General features: G+C 45.2%; 1 long non-coding RNA gene across 1 annotated transcript; it reads left to right on the top strand.

Moving 5' to 3' along the window:
* The first annotated feature begins 541 nt into the window (after window positions 1-541).
* LOC144753668 (uncharacterized) lies at window positions 542-12,451 on the top strand. Its single transcript, XR_013594464.1, has 2 exons — window positions 542-1,375; window positions 11,641-12,451. It is a non-coding gene; the product is annotated as an uncharacterized LOC144753668 (long non-coding RNA).
* Window positions 12,452-13,921: the final 1,470 nt, after the last annotated feature.

The raw sequence follows: 13,921 nt of genomic DNA, 5'->3' as shown, positions 1-13,921 counted from the left end.
CTACAGGCATAGCGCTGGGGAAATCTCTTCTCCGAAAGTTTTGCGCAGAAAAAAAGTCTGGTGTGTTCTAAAGTTTGAACCTTTTCAGGTCTTGCCGCATTGAAATTCTAACACGATATACACTCAGTTTTTTTACCTGTGCCCTGCCCAGGCCGGTGCTTCGACCGGGGCACCACTTGCACCGTGGAAAAGGTTATTTTACAGGAGACTTCACAGGTTTTTTTTCTGAGCTGGGGTAGGTATGCTGTCAGGTTTAACACTGGGCTGGGCCGCGGCTACACCCTGGAGGGTTCACCTCAGAAGGGGCGGGGCTCGTCACTGAATTCCCCATGGCCATTGGTCGCCATTCTCAGGTAAGCTGAACCCTCCTGCGCCCTGCCTGAGATAAAGGACCAGTCCCAGGGGAGGCTCCTTTAAATAGGTAGATATTCCCCTCCTTCCCTTCCCTTCCCTTTTTTGACGGTCTCTTGTGTTTTCCTTACCTGAGCTACCCTTCTCCGAACCTGCGCCCTTTTCTCGTGACACCTTTCCTCGGGCTTTGTCTCGCAGTTTTTTCTTACGAAGTTCCCCACGAAACTGCGACACAAACTGTGCCTTGTTTTTACCCTCTTCTGCCTTTATCTGTACTGTACTTTCCCGCTTGGCACACTTTCGACTTTCCCGGCCGACTTCTTTCCTTTGGGTGATCTTTTTTCCCGAAACTTCTTCAGTAAAGTCAGTTTAGAACGGGATGGACGAAAGGACACTGTCACTGATTCTCTTTGTGTTTATCCTGACTTTTGGCCTCCTACTGTGGCCACAACAGTTGCCCGAGTCCTGAAATGGGAAACATCATGGCAAGCTGGCGCCGCGGAGGATTTGAAGTTATCTGAGCAGGCGTGACAAAGAAAGAGAGGAAAAACTATAAATGATAGGAAAAAGATAGGAGACAATTGTAGCAGAGAATCACGGTAAGCAAAGGTGTGGTGTTTACTTGTGGGCGAGCACTACACCAAAAAGATAGCCAACCAGTGGCCCGCCGCGAGCAGCGGTTGACTTAGTCGCCAGTTGTGGCACCAGCAGGTCTCCAATAGATTCTAATCGCAGCTCAACCACATTGAGCCAAACCATGTGATCTTTATAAAATCACTACCTGTCTAAGTAACTTAGTTCTCTTGTGTTCTAAAATAAGTAGCGCTTAGAAACAGAGCAAAGGCAGCACTCGAAACACTTGCCCATTACCCTCCCAGCATTGCATGCAGCTGTTTTTACTTTGCCTTTCCCTCTACTTTCTTCTACTTCCATAACCCTTAACTGCTGCCTTTTCCCGCCTTCGTGAAAAGCGGACAAACAGACGTTTCGTGACCTGGACAGCGATCTCGTGTATGAGGAAAAGGTAAGTGAGCACACGAGTCGGATATGATCCTTTGTTTAGCATTCAACTATGTATGTTTTTTCAGTAAATTTGATAACAGCAGCGTAAGATATTGTGCGCGTTTTCATAAAATACCGCAAACGATATTGGTCATTTTGATATAGCACATAACTGCAACTTGAACTGCCCGTTGTCAATAGAATAAACGCGTTACCAGTACTACGCTTCACTAGAACCTTTGCAGCCATACCCCATGGAGATATATAGGTCCGATCTGGCCCTACTGGGGCCCACTCCTATAGGCTCAACATAGACATCTACAACAGGCACTCAATGCACGGTACTATCTCACCTGCTGAGTGTCACTACTTTGTGTATCTCGTTATTCGTGTGACCCCAGGACCCCCGGGGGAACGAGGAAAGGTTGTGTTGTGTGCTGTAAGACAAATGCACTCTTCACTAATATCATTTTGAAGAATCCTAATTTCAGACATGGTTCAGGAGATTTGTAGACTGAGTTAAAGAGAATGGCTGGAGGTTGAGTGTGTCTTCAGATGGGGGTTCACATTCCCGGGCTCTGGTTTTCATACTGTTGGGGTCCACTTTGCATGCGCAAGTTTTCCACACGTGGAAAGCACTTCGCATTCAAATGGGATTTTTGTAAGAAATCGTAACAAGAACCGCTTTTAGAATCCTCAAAAGAGACGGCACGGGTGCGAATGTGCACTCTCAGTCGGAGCCCCGGTCCACCCTTGTTTAGCCAGTGCCATTGTTTCCTTATGTTTGTAAATTGCAATCCAAGACTTAATCCATTTAGGGCGGTTTTGTCTTCACCAGTTCTTATGGGCCAAGCTAGCCGGCATTTACCACAATTCAGGAGAAAGGCACTTCGCTGCAAGCGGAAAATAATGCAGCACTGTTTGGAACTGGCACGCCTGTTATTTGCAGCGCTTCAAAGCGGCATTGGAATGCATCAACTGCTACCTAAAACTTCGTGTGTGCCGAGCAATTGTCAGGCATCTGCTGTCTGACTGAACTTAGCATATGGTTGGTGTCAACGTGCTCCCTACTTGTAAAGAGTGAAACGCCATTTGAAATCCTTAGCTTTAAATCCAGCAGAAAAAAAAAGATATTTTTTTTAAATGGAAGTGTTTAGTCGGACACGGAATCTTTATTCCCGGGCTAGCATTCCGAACACAGGACATCTAGGGGTGGAGGAGAAGCCCGCCCTCTTGTGTTGGGACTACTATATGTTATGTAGGAGGCGGAGCCACAATGACTTTCCCAGAAGGCCCTGTTGACTGGGGTCTCTTGTTCAGAAATATAAATCTTTGTTTCAACTTGTCCCCACAAAACGTGTACAGACCTGCAAATGCGCCGGGGTTGATCTGTTTCTAAGCATCCCCAGTTCGGGGAGGTGGGGGGCGAGGGTGGTGTAAGGGTTTTAATTTAAGTCATTCGCCCAAGACACTATTTCAATCTTTGTTTAAACAGAAAGGCGGGACACTTTAGTCGAAACAAATATTGCCTGCCATATAACCTAATTTCATGTGTCACACAGCTGGCCGCCCATGACTATTTGGTACCAGTGTATATTATAGAACTTATCATTACCCTCTTGCTAAAATATGTATTGGCCTTCAGCTCCTACAAGGCCACGGGCTGTTAGCTAGAAGCTAGGATTCTCAGAACATGCCACACGTGAGATGGGCCCACCTGGCAGATGCGGGCCTTGAATTTCTGTTTAAGGTTCAGGCATTTAAACATTATTGGAAGGCAGCGTTCTGACCACTTCGTGAATCGGAGCATCGAATAGGCCTTTTTGGCATGGCAAGTAAGTGTGTCTACCGAGGGCTGTGTGAGTGTGTCACTTGCCTACTCTTCTGAATAGCCTCAGACTTCCTAATGTTGCCATTGCGACGACTGACGGAGAGGCCCCAGGGTGTGGCGTTGTAGATGTTTACTGCAAGTTGAGGTGCGTTTGCAGCTCACATACACACAGGAAATGTCTAAAAATATCGCACTGTTTAGGGAAAAACATCAGCCTGAAGTGCTGCAGGCAGGGAGACTAGCCAAAAATCACTTAAAGTGACGAACGGAAAATACACCACCCACTGTTCTTCTCATCTCCCACTGCCGGTTATCCCTGAGCCGAGAGGCCTACCTAGTCTCTGACTTTATCCTGGCTGCACTCTTACTGTCCAGTGTGAGACGCTGCCTTTTTCGAGCCATGTTCCTTAACGGCCATTTTACATATGTTCTCCTTCACGTCTGCCTGATGTACTGCCAGTCATATAGTGTCCACAACAAACATCAACATTTCTGTAAGTCCTGGAAGCAACAACAAGAACAAGTAATATCTACCAAAGAGCACTGATAGAAGCCGGATTCTGGACGGGACTTTGATACCTGAGAAGGAGAAATGGCTGGATGTGCCCTGTGGGATTGGAACCCGTGCTTCTCAGGCCCACGTTTTTTGAGAAGGCAACTTAAATGCTCTGGACTTTTATAGGGTCGCTGATACCGTTTCACAACTTGTTCTGGAACCCCTGCCAGAAATGCCGTCTCTACCCCATGAAATCAATGTCATCCTGCGGAGAAGTCCCATTAAAAGTGTTAGAATCTTGCTGAGAAGTGTCTTTGCGGAGCAGTGTGATAGTGGGGTACCATTAAAACTGATAGATTCCTGCTGAGAAGTGCCAGTGTGGGAGTGCTATCCCATAAAAAGTTTTAGAATCTTGCTGAGAAGTGTGGTACTGTTGGTCCAACACATGTTAGAACCTTGCTGAGAAGTGCCATGCTGAGCATTGTGTCACTGCTGTCCCAACAAATGTATTAGATTCTTGCTGAGAAGTACAATGCTGAGCAGTGTCACTACTGTCCCAATATAAGTGTCAGAATCTTGCTGACAGTGTCATGTTTAGCAGTGTGTTACTGCTGGCCCAATAAAAGGGTTTTGATCTTGCTGAGAAGTGCCAGTGCAGAGCAGTGTGCTACTGTGGTCCCAATAAAAGTGTTAGAATCTTGCAGATATGTGCCAGTGCTGAGCAGTGTAGTCCTGAGCAGTGTGTCACTGGTGTCCCATCAAAAGTGTTTGAATCTTGCTGAGAAGTGACAGTGCTGAGCAGTGTGGTACTGCTGTCCCGCTAAAATTGTTGAAATCTTGTTGAGAAGTGGCAGCGTAGTAGTACTCTCTCGTTCAAGTATTAGAATCTTGCTGAGAAGTGCCAGTGCAGAGCAGTGTGCTACTGTGGTCCCAATAAAAGTGTTAGAATCTTGCAGATATGTGCCAGTGCTGAGCAGTGTAGTCCTGAGCAGTGTGTCACTGGTGTCCCATCAAAAGTGTTTGAATCTTGCTGAGAAGTGACAGTGCTGAGCAGTGTGGTACTGCTGTCCCGCTAAAATTGTTGAAATCTTGTTGAGAAGTGCCAGCGTAGTAGTACTCTCTCGTTCAAGTATTAGAATCTTGCTGAGAAGTGCCAGTGCCGAGCAGTGTGGCAGTGCTGTCCCAATAAAAGTGTTGGAATCATGCAGAGAAGTATCAGTGCCGAGCAGTGTGGCAGTGCTGTCCCACTAAAAGTGTTTGAATCTTGCTGAGCCGTGCCAGTGCTGAGCAGTGTGGTAGTGATATCACTCTAAAAGTAACCGAATACTTTTGAGAAGTGCCAAGATTTCATTTGTTAAGTGCCAGTACCATCGCAAAACAGGAATCCTCTAAAGAAGTGCCACCACTGTAGAGTTCATTTGATACCTGCTGAGAAAAATCTGCACTGTCCCTTAAAACTATTTGAATAAAGCTGAGAATTGCCACCGTTGTCCCATGAGAGGTATTAAAATGATGCATAGGCGTGCTACACTGTCCGACAGAAAGTGTTCAGTTACAGCTGATACAGGCCAGCTCCCTCTCATCTGGCACACAGGAATCATTTTGCGAACCGCCAGTACTACTTCATTAAACATGTCAAGTGTGCAGAGAAGTTTCCGTAGCTGTCCTAATTCAAGTACGGAAGCCTTAAAGACAGTGCTAAAAATGTCCTAACGTAGTTTACAGTTTTATGAGATGAGTCAGTTGTATCTCATGAAAGTCGTGGTATATTCACGAGAGGTGAAACTACTTTACTTTAAAAACTTCTCTCTGTAAGCCCTGTGACAGCACAGCTCCCTAAGTGGGCTACAATACATAGCCACTAACTGACCCCTTGTCAAGAATAAAGGTCAGTATCAGTCAGCCATTACTTTTCGCAACCACCGACTGACTCTCGATTAAGGTGTCATTTCCCTACTGTATATATGAGCCTACATGTCCCAGCATGCAGCATTCTGTTGGCAAAAGATCCAGGAAGCTGCTGAAGGTGACTGCAATGACATGGGGCCGTTTGGGACCAGGACATCATAAATACACCATCAAACGATCAAAAGAATCCCTTCAAATCCAAGATGTGTGCAACAGGGTGCTATTCTGTACTGCACAATTTCTGGCAAAGTTCCTACCCTTACACGAGCCTTTAGCACTGAGTCAGAACTAGAACCTCACATTTTCCTCAAGTCAGTGAGGCAGCCAACCAAACGATCCGTGTATGTGAGCCACAAACATAAAATAGGCCCGAAACATGCCGTAAAATGTCGTTTTAAGTTCATACGCCTTTTTTTCTTTTCCCTTTTTTTAACACAAGACTAGAGTGGTATATTTTTCTGTAAATATTTAAATATATTGAAGTGACAAACAAAAATTGCAATATTTGATTGATATTTTTGAATAGTTTAGAATCCACAAATGAAGAATACCTTTCAGATGGTCATAATACACTGCAAACAATTGGATGGTAGGTTAAATGAAAGGCACTGAACAACGTACATACAACCTCTGAGTGAGCCCTAAAGAATAGATATAGATTTTGTGAGAAATCTGGAAGTTGGGCAATTTACAGAGAGGCACATTAGATTCTGGGCCTATGAATAACAGCATCTGTAAATTCAGTACATCCGCAGAGTTTCTTCTCCCAAATAAAGGAATTTGGAAACGAACCATATTGTAATTTTGGTTTTGGTGACGTTTTTGGTCACAGGTGTGAATGGGGGTGGGAGGCTTGATTCAAAGTGGTTCTTGCAAAACCTCCAAATAAAAGCCCGTTTTGATGGCATGAATGTCAAATAAGGATACTATACAGGTCATAAAAGACAAAAACATCAGGGGCAGGAAGTGGTCAGGGGAATTTTGTGCTTACCTGACATGGCTTTTCAATGTCAAGATTGCCCTCTTCCGTTCAAAATCTCCAGAGATCAAGTTAGGAGAAAAGGATGAAAGATCGAACAATAGAATATTAGATTAGAAAGCTATTTACCAAAGTACCAAATAAACTGCTGGAAAAGAAAGTTCCCTAAATATTCATGAGACCATTGGGGCCTGGAATTCAGCCGTAGACACATTCCAGGGATAGAATTGAAAAAAACTCTTAAATCAAACTGTTATACAGGATTTACACATCCTGCCAACATTTATGCAAAATCACTTTTATCTCTCTTTGTCTGTCTCCGTTTCCCCCTTTTAACCATCTTTATATGTGTATTCTCTCTGCCTATTTTTCACTCTACCCCTCTGCCTGTCTATTTCTTGTTGTGTCCTCTCTGTTCACTTGCTCTCATCACAGCTTTCTTGACTGTTTTTTTACCGTGGTTCTTTCTGCTTTCTCTCTCATCCTAAGTCCCCCTTATTATTTCTTCACACCTCTCATTTTTTCTTTCCTGTTTTTCTTATTTCTCTGAAACTCCATAAGACCTACACCCTCTTTTTCTTCTTCCATCGGTGCCCCCCTGACCCCCACAAACCTTGGCCCCAATCTCTTCTATTTTTTCTTGATTTGTTGGCATGATTAATGGCTTTACACGTGGTTACAAAGCGTGGCAGATTCACGGGCATTGCAAACTGATTGGTAATTTCTGACGCTGTTACAAGCTTATAGGTGTTATGCTTCTTTTCTGCTACCTCACTTCTCTTGCCCTCGGTTTCTTACTTCCCTTCATTCTCCACCTCCTTCTTTCTAAGCCACCTCTCTCCATGCCCTCCTCCCTCCCCGTATATACTCCCTCACATCTCTTTCTTTTACCCTCTCTTCCTTGCAACACACACACACACACCCATTGAGGCTGCTTCTATTGTACAAGAAGCACACAGATAGGTTCATGCTAAATGTAAGTTATAGTGAGCAAAATTCACAACAATAAAAAATTAAGTTTAATGCAAAATTTACAAGTCTTTTGTGCAATCAAATGTTGCATTTCGCACAGGCTTATAATTATGGACATTGTGATTAAATATAGAAGTGCAACATTTCCCCAACCAGGCTTACCTTTAATTAATACATTTTAGAATTCACTCTGAAGGTTATAGAGGGCCCATTTTCTCATAAACCCCTGCACATGAACATATTTTGTGATTGTACCATTATTCCATAGCTGCCAACTACCTCCTAATAATCAGAAATGAATATTTAAAATAAAGCGAGTACATTTTATCACCCACTCTCATTAGCTGAAATCTTTCGGAATAATGTGTACTTTTAATATCCGAGTTTAACTTTACCCACCTGCACTACCACCACTCATTCACAGATAGCAACTGCTACCTGGATCTTACAAGACAATGCAATAACTGAAGATGAGCTCACCACTTGGATGGGAAGAGCTGACTCCGTTGGGCTCTCTGATTGGGTGTTGCCCTGTAGCTCTTTTCTTTACTGGGTCACAGTGCCCCTTGGAGAAAGGTTGAGAATATTGAGCAGGCAAGATATTGAGCAGTCTCGATTAACTTTAAAGTTTTAATCTGCCGCTGATATCAATGCATTTCTGTAATCTGTTTTCCTAACCTTCTGTCTGATGAAGTCTAGAACCAATTTCACCCTTTAGTGGCCTTACGCTTCTATTCAGCGTTAGCATATACCTGTTATATTGTCTAGTGCTTTCTTCTTCAGGACTCGTAATGTTTGTACCTAAAGGAAGTAAGGCAGTGGGAGATGAAGTGATTAAAGAAAGAACGCACAATTCGCCAAGTGGGTAAAGAAAATACACCAGGGGAAGGGCAGATAGTTAGGGCAGAAACCAGTTAAATGGCAACTAGACAACATATCTGCTAGTATTCTATGAATGTCAGTGCATCTCTTAAATGGGATGAATGTGCCCCAATACCTAAAATTCATAAAGAAAAAAAACGATCCAATGGATTGTGGTTGAAATGTAGAGTTTCAACAAGATGTCATTTGGTGACTCCTGTGGGTATCTGTAAACTCTTCATATACAAATGTTCTCTCAATCATCTATATTGATGTCACCTTAGTTGAATGTGAACACAAAGTCAGGAGCTACATTAATGACTGAGAGATAACAACATATAACAACGTGAACGTATTATATAATGCAATCATTGCAATAATGCTCACTGTATTTATTAATAAATGTTAGCAGTTACTATGTCAGGGACAGTATCATAGAAAGTGATATCTGAGACGTCTGGCTTTCCCGTATTTTGGCTTGCCAAACAGGATCCCCCAACCCATACAGCAAAATGGGTGTGAGACATTGGAAAAAGCTCTGAATTCTGCAGGAGCCCGCCGAAACATGTTGAGAGCAGTTCTGGTATTTCCAACAGGCCCAAACCCATAAAGGAATTTTTGGCAGCCTTCCATGCTGTGCCCAACAGCTTCTGGAATTTACCCATTACATGCTCAAGGCATGCATGGACTCGTCCAAAGAAGGAGCTCACACGCAGGAAGGGTGGACTCTGATGAATATTAAAACATTTTTTGCACAGCTCCTTTCGTTATGCTCCAGCCTAAAACAGATAGATTGTGATTTTTATATTTGTTTATTTGATTGTATTTTCTTTAGTGTAACCCAGGTGAATCTATGTGCCTTACAACAGATGTTCTCTGCTCTGCTTTATTTGATTTTTTAGAAAAGGTCACATGTTTCTCACCCAGCATTGCATTCCATGGACTCAAGTACATCTTGTGAGGATTCTCTGAACATTTCCATATGTAGATTATCCGCAATCCACTACATCAGGGATACAAAGGGCTGAGAAGGGTTACATTAGAATTAACTGACCTGGGAGCTGACTTAGACAAATATTTAACATATGTTATTGGTGGATACCGTCAGGTTGAAAAAAGGCAAAAGAAAACATAATGGTTCAGGACATTGACCTTTCAAAACTTGCAAAAAGAAGTGTGCCTTATTCCAAAAAAGGTGTATCGTCCTTGTCTGACCGCATATTTTTTTGCTTCTCCTTTAAAATAAACTGAAAGGAAGAGATTTTCTGGCTTAAAGCATAGTCCAGACATCATTCAACAAATGTGTTGTGTGATGGAGCAAAATACAAAGTTGTACTTAATAGTTTTAGTTACATTTCGTACTGAATTCTGTAAGAGTCTAGATGCACTGCTTGCCTCTCCCTTGTCTAAATTGCTAGGCAAATATTGGTTAGGTTTCAACTGCATTTGAGTAATCCATGTGTTCATGTAGCAAGAATGGCCCAGTCACGCTTTGACACATTCATCATGTCTGCTAACTCTGCTTGACGTCCCAGAAACAAACATGAGTTGCACTATTCCAGACTCGAGAACAATAAAGAAAAGCATCAACATGTCTTGTATGCTGACGTCACTATGTGCAAGCCATTCTGTTCTGCTATATGCATTTTCTTGACTCTGTAGTTGCTTGTACCATCGCTTCTAGTAGCTCTGTAGCACTCAGATTGGGGTTTCTGAAACCATGTGTGAAAGATCTGCAAGGTGTGTGCTGTGGTAGGAAGCATGTTAACACAATATCCACTGGGGAGTGGGGTGAGATGGCACGTCCACGCTTGGCTCCAAGCAATGCACAGCCTTGCGGACACATTACTAACTATGCCTTTCCAACAGCCCGTCATGTGACAACCAGATGCGCCTCACATACACCGTGTGGGGGAAGCATGTTGTGCGCTGCACCCTGGAAGTGAGCCGTGGTAGAAGTCGGCTCAGTCCATGGAGTGGGCAGGAGGGCGCCTGGGATCCTTTGAGGCCATCATCCAGTGCACTGCAGCTTGTGCTATGCACTGGCTATGACCTCTCCACCCTGTTACTCAGTGACACTGCTCGAATACACCTCAATTCCTTGGGGTGTCACAAAGCTGCCATGCATCACAGAACTGGGATTCTCTCGTTCTACCACAGGGGGCGCTTCTGTGCAGCAGTTATTTAGTAGACACCCCCATTGCAGAGACTGACTGAGTTGCATTCAGTGCTCCACTGGCTTCTATGACACTGCCTTTATTTAAAGCACAACTGCACATCCCAGAAGCACCGGCACCACGTTTTGAAGCCTCCACTGGAGCATAGTCTGTAGTGACAGCAGTGGGTCACTTTACAACACAAAAACATGCACAGTCCCAAACTAAGGGCCAGCCTGCATGCTAGCACATGGCAGGGGGAAACCATATCATCTATATGCTGAAATCCAACGAACATGCTCTGTGGAGCTGCACCTAACAACAAAACACATGAATTGAGCTCTGACTTACAGAAAATATTTCCATAGGAGAAGGTGCAGATGATGAACCAACCCAAAGAGTCACAAGCCAGTACCAATGACTCGTTTACTAAGGAAGAGCATCACATAATACGTATTTACATTCCCTATAGTGCATGATAGCATCATCCCACTCAGCCCCTAGTTTTCCATTTCTATTCTGAAGAGAGTCCTACTGCCCTCGGGGTCCACCCACCGTGCCTAGGAAAGCAGGCCTGGGTGCATTTGTTCTGCGAAGCACACAATGGAGCCACAAAATGTGCTGCTACCATCAGCCATTTGTCATAAGACGCTCAGAGACACGTCTGCTATTGTGCTTGGGAACAATGACGGGCTAATGGCAGGCACGTTTGTGAAAAACAGCCGCGCTGAATCTGGTCCCTCCGTTCTGCTGTCATTCACCATGACAGCAGAACCTGCAGCGATGAATCACCTGGCCTGCTCTGAACTGTGCGCGTGCATGCCACGCGCACAGCTGTCAGGCCAATGGGCACCTGTAGAGAAGGGAGCGGAATGCGCTTAGTGCATGTCACTGATGAAAATGAATTGTTGCGACGCAGACCCACCAATCCGATCTAAAAAACAGGAATTTACAGAATCACTAAGGAGTAGCACAGATGTTGTGTCTGTTTCGTACTATATTACAGTGTTGTTTACAGAATAGAGTGTCTAATACCTGATATACTGTATTCTCCAATTAAAGAGTTCCTTTTTTTTGTGTTTAGGTACGTTGTGAGAAGACAGAGGCTTCCCAGCTGCCCTGCACACGTCATGCCAGTGGTTCAACCCGGCCCTGCTCCGAACCCTCCACGCTCCCACCCTGGACCTGGTCAAAAAAGTGATTGATCCATGACTGTGCTGTCCTTCATTCCACCGGAGTCTGTGTGGTTTCTGGTCAGATTTCAGTGGGGTGAAGAACAGTAAGCATGGGGATACATCGGGAATGGTTGCTACCTTCCAAAGGCAAAACGGAAGATGGTCAGCTCCATGCACAGCACAAAGAGGCCTTCACAAGCCATCGAACCCTTGATTGAAACTAAATCATGTGTATAAAGACAGGCCTTCATAAGTACCACGATAGTGTATGGTCCAACCAAAGGATTTCACATTGCTTTCCATCTGTACTCTCTCTATTCATGCACCCCTCAATTTAATGATCATCGCTAACCGTGATCATAATTCCGAAATGCATCGCAAACCTCGCCAGATTTTCAGGACTTTCTCAGGAAAGAATTAGAATGCAGTAAAAATTAAGAAAAAGCAAAGAAGGTCAAAATGAATCTGAAAGACATGTACAAAAATCTATCTATTATTGTATGAAAATGAACAAGTACATATGAAAAAGCCAAGTGTGGGTTCAGGGTGAGAATTCCTATAAAAATTGTATAAAAAATATGGAGGGCTCCTCAACAAACGAAAACGGCATAAGCCTTAAATGTGTATTTTTCAATTTTTAATTTCTATTTTAATAATATATATTGACATTGAACCATACATAATGTGTGATCATTAAAATAAAATTTGTTGACAAAAGGACTAATTTGCTTGATGAAAAGTCTTGCAGCTTCTTCTAGAGCATGGGTACTCACAAACTTTCTCTTGGGGGCCAAATTTACAGTGTGGTTTGTATCCGAGGGCCGCACAGGTGGGGGCGGGGTCAGTGGGGGAGGGGGCGGGGCTAGAGCAACAAAAAAAACTGGTACCATGAGGTTGATCACTGGTCCCTGCAGCGGATGCCTTCGTCTACTGAGCCACAGACGCGGCAAACACACATCTCTCTCTCTCTCTCTCTCTCTCTCTCTCTCTCTCTCTCTCTCTCTCTCTCTCTCTCTCTCTCTCTCTCTCTCGTTCTTTTTCAGTCTTTCTCTCTGTCTCCCTCCCTCCCTCCCTCTCCCTCTCTCCCTCCCTCTTCCTCCCTCTCTCTAACTCTCTCTCCCTCTGTCTCTCTGTCTCACTCACTCTGACTGTCTCACTCCCTCTCCCTCCCTCTGTCTCACTCACTCTGACTGTCTCACTCCCTCTCTCCCTCTGTCTCACTCCCTCTGACTGTCTCACTGTCTCTGTCTCCCTCTCTCTGTTTCCCTCTCCCTGTTACCCTCTCCCTCTCTGTTTCCCTCTCCCTGTTACCATCTCCCTCTCTGTTTCCCTCTCCCTGTTACCCTCTCCCTCTCTCTGTTTCCCTCTCCCTCACTCTGTTTCCCTCTCCCTCTCTCTCCTTCCCTCTCTCTTTACTTCCCTCTCCCTCCTTCCCTCTGTCTCACTCTCTCTCCTTCCCCCTCACTCTAATGTCTCCCTCACTCTGAGGTCTCCCTCCCTCTCTGTCTCCCTCCCTCCCTCGCTCTGTCTCCTTCCCTCGCTCTGTCTCTCTCCCTCACTCGCTCTGTCTCCCTCCCTCGCTCGCTCTGTCTCCCTCCCTCGCTCGCTCCGTCTCCCTCCCTCGCTCGCTCTCTTGCTCCCTCGCTTGCTCTGTCTCGCTCCCTCGCTCGCTCTGTCTCCCTGCCTCGCTCGCTCTGTCTCCCTGCCTCGCTCGCTCTGTCTCCCTCCCTCGCTCGCTCTGTCTCCCTCCCTCGCTCGCTCTGTCTCCCTCCCTCACTCTGTCCCCCTCCCTCGCTCTCCCTCGCTCTTCCTCGGTCTGCCTCTTCCTCGCTCTCCCTCTGTCTCCCTCCCTCGCTCTTCCTCTGTCTCCCTCCCTCACTCTCCCTCTGTCTGCCTCTGTCTCCCTCCCTCGCTCTCTCGTGCTCTCCCTGGCTCTCCCTCTGTCTCCCTCCCTCGCTCTCTCTCCCCTCTACCTCCTCCCTCTTCCTCTGTCACCCTCTTCAGCTCACCCTGCCTGTTTGTGCCCTGGCTGAGACAGCTTCCGGGCACACACACACACAGCCGCACCAGAGCACTTCACAAGTCTTTAAAGACCATTCACATGTTAATGAGGCTTTGTTCACCTCTTAGGCCCCTGCATCGCCACTCTGACTATGGCGGGAATCACCCGCCTCCACAGAGCAGCAGATT

The sequence above is a fragment of the Lissotriton helveticus genome, chromosome 5_1 (assembly GCF_964261635.1).
Source record: "Lissotriton helveticus chromosome 5_1, aLisHel1.1, whole genome shotgun sequence".
NCBI classification, from domain to species: Eukaryota; Metazoa; Chordata; class Amphibia; order Caudata; family Salamandridae; genus Lissotriton; species Lissotriton helveticus.
This window is presented reverse-complemented; position numbering and strand designations above follow the sequence as displayed.